This window comes from Thalassophryne amazonica, chromosome 12 (assembly GCF_902500255.1).
Source record: "Thalassophryne amazonica chromosome 12, fThaAma1.1, whole genome shotgun sequence".
NCBI lineage: Eukaryota > Metazoa > Chordata > Actinopteri > Batrachoidiformes > Batrachoididae > Thalassophryne > Thalassophryne amazonica.
Window position 1 is genome coordinate 44,863,821 of NC_047114.1, and position 6,213 is coordinate 44,870,033.

Here is a 6,213-nt window from a genome sequence, read left to right on the forward strand (position 1 = left end):
ACACACACACATATATATATATATATACAAGGTCTGTTAGAAAAGTATCCGACCTTTTTATTTTTTGCAAAAACCATATGGATTTGAATCATGTGTGATTGCATCAGCCAAACTTGAACCTTTGTTCATGCGTGAGTTTTTTCACGCCTGTCGGTTGCGTCATTCGCCTGTGAGCAGGCTTTGTGTGAGCAGTGGTCCACCCCTCTCGTCGGATTTTTATTGCGAATAAAATGTCTGAACGATTTGGAGCTTTACTGCATCAAATTTTTCCAGACTGTGAGAGACCTCCAGGTGGACACCATTCAGAAAATTCAGATGGCTTTCAGGGACGATTTTATGGGGATTACGCAGATTAAGGAGTGCTCCAGCCGGTTTAAAGACCTCCCACAGCGTCTGAGAGCGCGGCGCACTCCGAACGCCGATCGACAGGCTGAAACCCCGCTGAAACAACCAGATCATTTCCAAAGTGAAGGCTTTGTTGATCCGGGACGTCGTCTGACTTCCACAGAAATGGCAGAAGACGTGGACATCAAGACTTTTTTGGCACATTCCACTGTTACAGGAGTTTTTGTCATGGAAAGAGAAGCGGAGGGATGCGCCACGGAGCCGCTCATGGCGAGGACAAAAGCACCTCCATGTTGGTCTTGCTGCTGCTGATGGCGGAGCAAAAGCGCCTCCGTGTTGAAGTCTCACAGGACATGCTGTGACATGCCCACCTCTTCCATAATTTCTCAGATAGTCACATGACTGAAAAGTCACTGAAAGTCGTCTGAATCATCCGAATGGTTTCCACCTGGCTGTCGCCCAGTTTCTGGCAAAATTAGATGCGGCACTGCTCCAGACGTTCCACCTTTTTCCTTGAAATGAAAATCCGCCGAGCGCACAGCACATGTCCCACACAAAGGCTGCTTACCAGAAAATGATGTAATCAACAGGCGTGAAAAAGTTCACGCATTCGCACAAAGGTTCAAGGTTTGCTCATGCAAGCACACGTGATTCAAATCCATCAGGTTTTTGAAAAAAAATAAAAAGTGTGTATATCTATCTATCTATCTATCTATCTATATATATATATATATATGTATATATATATATATAATTGCTATTGTGCATGTTTGTTTAGCAGTGCTGTTAGTGTTATAGATTTGTTGTGTTTTCAGAATCAGAATCACCTTTATTGCCATTGCACAGTAAAACAGCACGACGACATTTACTTGTGCATCTTCAAAAACAATGCTCCCACTCACACATAACTTACACTCACATGCACACACATCCACACCCACCCATACACCCCTCAGTAAATATTAGGAGATTGGGGGGCATGATGTGAGCTCAGAAACCTCTTAACTGCACCATCCCAATCAGACAATTTATTTTTCTTGTTTGAGTAGTGTAGTTAGTTTAGTGAAGATTTATGTTGTGACCATGAGTGAAAAGTGCCTTGCGCTTGATGTCTTCTGCTACCGTCTGTGTTGTTGTGTGTGAAAAGTAAATGACACTTCTTTACAGCAGCTGGCAGGTTGCATAAAGACAAAAGCTCTGGCTTCTTGTTTGTTTTGGGTTTGTGATGTCCTTTGAATTTACTAAGAAGCTCCTGCGGTGCTTAAACTCAAAACTAGCTTATCAGTAGTCAATATTGTGTGAGTGAATACTAAAAGTTAGCGGTTAGCTGTAATTGCTGCTACATTTTTAGCAGTTTAGTGTTATAAAAGTTAACTTTAGTTAGCGCATTAGCGGTTATCGAACAAAACTTTTCGGTTAGCTGTGCCCACCACGGAATATAACTTGATATGATATGATACAAAAACTTGCGAAATATGGAGGAAATTCACTAGTTCTGGAAGAACAGTCACAGCAGTGGCTGTAACATTATGGACGATGCCAGTCACCCTCTGCACACCGTCATCAGCAACCAGAGGAGCCTCTTCTGACACAGACTGCTCCTTCCCAAGTGTAGGACCAATAGACTGAAAAACTCCTTTGTCCCTCAGGCCATCAGACTGTACAACTCCTCACTCGATGGGAGGAGGAGTAACAGGAAGACAGAGGACGGGAAGGAGAGGAACAGTAGTAGCCAGTAAAACAGTACTGATCAGTATGTCTGAAATTTATATTTATATTTGCAAATTGTTTTTTTTCTCCTTTACTTTTGTGTGCTACTATAGAATGCTGCTGGAACCTCAGTTTCCCTGAGGGAGTCTTCCCAAGGGATTAATAAAGTTTTATCTAATCTAAACTAATCTAATATTCCCCATATAAACCTCTCATCCAGTGGCACTAATAAACCAATTCATATTGTGAATTTCTATCCAATGTCTTAAATATTTATTGAATAAAGGCATTGATTTCAAATCAAACAGTGACTGATTTGCAGATTCACATGTGGGTGAATGTACATCAATATTCTGAGGGTTAATGAGAAACTGAAATGCTTTGAACAAAATAGAATCCAAAATAGCTTTCTCCTTTCTGTCTGCTTTGTGTCTTTAATGTATTAATGACACTGATCTGTTTTTGACTCCATCAGTTTAATCAGAAATGCTGCATAAACGTTCTGGGAGCAAACTGCCACATGGAAAACGCCAGGGTAAAGAAAGACGAAAAACATCATTTTGTTCTCAAAGAAACACTAAATCTCTAAATGTTTTCAACCTGTTTTCCATGTGTCAAGAACAGCGCGCACGTTTTCACATCACAGACTGGATGTAACCATTCAGTCACTGAGCAGCGCGCCAGCGGATTTCTCTCGGTTTCTCTTTTTAAGATGAACCTTGTGTTCAGCTCCCCTTCTGAGCTTTGATTTTTATGTCAGCAGCTAACGTCCCAGTGACATGTTTTACATTTTCAAGTAAACAACGATAATTTTAAAAAGAGATTAGTTGAGATAATCCACGTGAAACAGTTCCCTTCTATGCTAATAAAATTCAGACACCAATTAGAAGATTATGATCACAAGGTTACTGCATGATGATGGTGATATGTAGTGCTGGTTATTTATTATCAGCAGGAACAAGCAGCACGCACTGTAGTGCACAGACATGGATAAGGATTCAATTCAATTTATTCACACAGCCAAGTCACAAGTTACAAAAGTTACCCCAGAGCACTGTGGTACGGGAAAAACTCCCTCGCGTGTTTTTTGTTTATAGGAGGTAGTGGTGTAACAGATCACAAAACCCACGGTTCAGCTGGGATCACAAATTTTTAAGTCACGGATTGGATGTTCTTTTTTTTTTTTTATCAAAACAGAGAAAGAGAAACACTACTTTCCTTTATATTTTTTAAAAAGAACTTAAAGGAAAGGAAAACCCACTGATAAAATACAGCTGGGAAGATAGACTGCTATAAACTAACAACTGATGCGTATCAATGAAAATAACTACTGAAATATCCACCTCCGAAAGTCGTCATTTAAGCAGAATTCGGTGATTTCATGCCGGCATTGACACAATTTTAACCAGTCAGAAAAAAAATCCTGGATCACTTGCGACACTGCTGTGACATAGTATGTGCACAGAAAGCTACACATGGTGAACACGGGATGATGTAAACGTTTCCCTTGCTCTCTCTCTGTCTCTCTCTTCCTCCCTCTCTCTCTGTCCTCTCTCTCTCTCTCTCCCTCACTTTCTTTGTCTCTCCCTCGCTCACCGGTTTCCTGTTGAGCAAACACAAAGCCTTTCAACTGTAAAATAAACTAAATTTTTAAACGTATCATCACCAGCGCTCACGGCTCTGGATAAACACTGAAGGATTTTGGTGGTTTTCCCATTCAGCGGAGAGAAAGTGAATCTCTGTTCGGCTGTCCTCCTCAGCTGTGCATTGATTTTGAGTAACAATTCAGTTCATTTTTCAGAAAATCCGTGCTTTGCAGAACAGACCATTTGAACCCAAGTGCCGGGCGGAAATTTGCAGTTACCAGTGGATTAAAACTCGCCTTCAGCGCAGAAACCTCCCCTCCTCTCCACGAGAGAGGTTTCACAGACATGGTTTCTCTCCAGTATCGGAAAATCCTACAGGTTGGATGGGGAAATTATGTCAGTATTGTAACCCAGGATCCGGGATGTTGATTGCTGCTTACGTGCTTTGCCCCTTCTATACTGAGCGACTGAGTAACACTGGTGGAGTGTTGAACCTCTGTGCCCATGTGATGTCACATATCACTGTTATCGCAGCCGGTATGTCGCCTGCTGGTGGCTTTAGACCAGCCATACAAAAACACTCTTAACTTTAACATAAATTATCACACATGCTTACAACTTTTCATATGGGCTCTCAATATCATAAACTACCAAACCACTCGCATATTATCAGTGGGTTTTATTTTCTTTTAAAGAACAATATAAAGGACCAAAGCAGCAGTGCACTTCTGCCTCCAAACATGGGAAGAATCTCTCCAAAATGTCATGGGTGCAGGACAAAATGCCTGTTAAGTCTTCCCTGTGCCATCGTGAGCCCTTGGTTCAAAACCCAGCCACACCGGAAAATTGCTAAGGGCGCTTGGGCAAGGTCCTTAATCCCCTAGTTGCTCCCGGTGTGTAGTGAGCACCTCGCACAACAGTGCTTTGACATCGGAGTGTGAATGTGTGAATGAGCAGCTCAGTCTCACGTTTTTTTTTTTGTTTTTTTTTGTGCTCCCGTCATGAAATGAGTCAAATTTTTGTGACAGGGTTTTTTTTAAACTCACTATTACTAACCCTACTCCTACCTCCAACCCTGACCTTAACCATAACCTAACCCTACTCCTTCCCCCAACCCTAACCATAACCACCACCCCCCGCTTCACTTTTAATTTCGTGCAGCCATCACAGAATGAATGAGAATGAATTTGTGTTGCCGTGACGAAAATGTGGCGCTTTTTGTGACAATATCACAAACCAATAGATTAATGTATATTTTGTGCTGCTGAATCACGACATGCTGTGAGACGAGGTTGGAATGGGTGAATGTGAGGCATAATTGTAACGTGCTTTGAGCGTCTGATGCAGATGGAAAAGTGCTATATAAATGCAGTCCATTTACAGTGGTCCCCAACAAAGACAAGGTGCCTAATGTTTAAATTCTATTTTAAAACAAGAGCAAATCAGAGATTACTGACATCCACCAAGGACTGATAAGGACTCAAAATAAAAGATACGTGATTCACATCAGGACCCGGACTTTAACTGGATCCGGATTCCACAACACAATGCAATAATTGCATACTGATCCAGAATGGTCCGACTGATCAAGATGTTGAAATGTGATATTTAATTCACAAGCTGAAACAAAATAGTGTCTTCCTGATCTTGGTTTTACATCATGATGTCGTATGTTTCTGCTACAGGACCTGCATATTGATCCAGATCACTCCCAACATCCAACACTCAGTGTCTCAGATTTGAGATGAGATGAGATATACTTTATTGATCTCACAGTGGAGAAATTATGTTTACTCTCCAGTTACCTCAGACAGCAATTAATCTACAGTTATTACTTGTTTACCGTAATAATGGCACACATCAGAATAAAAGACAACACATACACATTTGACATTGTTTATGTGCACTAAGTTTGAAGAGGTCCATTATCCGAATTGCGGCAAGTGGGTGAAGGTCACGCAGCAACCCTGAGATGTGCCGCCATCAGCTTGGGGGGGAGAACGTGGGCTGCAGCTAAAACTGCACCGCTCCCGCTGAAGGGGAGAGGAGTGACGTTAAGCGGGCGCCAGAAAGGGGAGTGTTGCTGGGGGGTAGGAGACAGGTGGGGGGAGGGAATGGAGCATGCTTCAGTCCTGTGAAAAGCAGTTTATTGTCTTTGTGAGTTGAGATAAGAAACAGCCAATGTTCCCCAGGCCGAAAAAATTCCTCTGGAGGGAAAACAGTTGGGCAATTTGACCTTCAGGCTTGATAAGCCTGTAATGTTATGGTTTGAGCAGTGAAAAACACTTTTTAACAGTTCCACTTGCACAACCAAATCCCAATTATGAATTAAGAATATTCATCGGCCTCTGAAGTCTTCAACTTCAACTGCAAGGCATGCATCTGCTCCAAGATGTCATCCAATTTGCGTCTGAGTTCAAGAGTCATTGCAGTCTGAGAATGCACTGCCTTGCCAACCTCCTTAATCATGACGGACAAGCGAGGAGCTGTGGTTCTTGATGCCACCGTCTTGCCAATTTTCCAGTAGATCAGGGCAGCACATAAGCCAAAAAGTACCAGCCCTGCTACCATA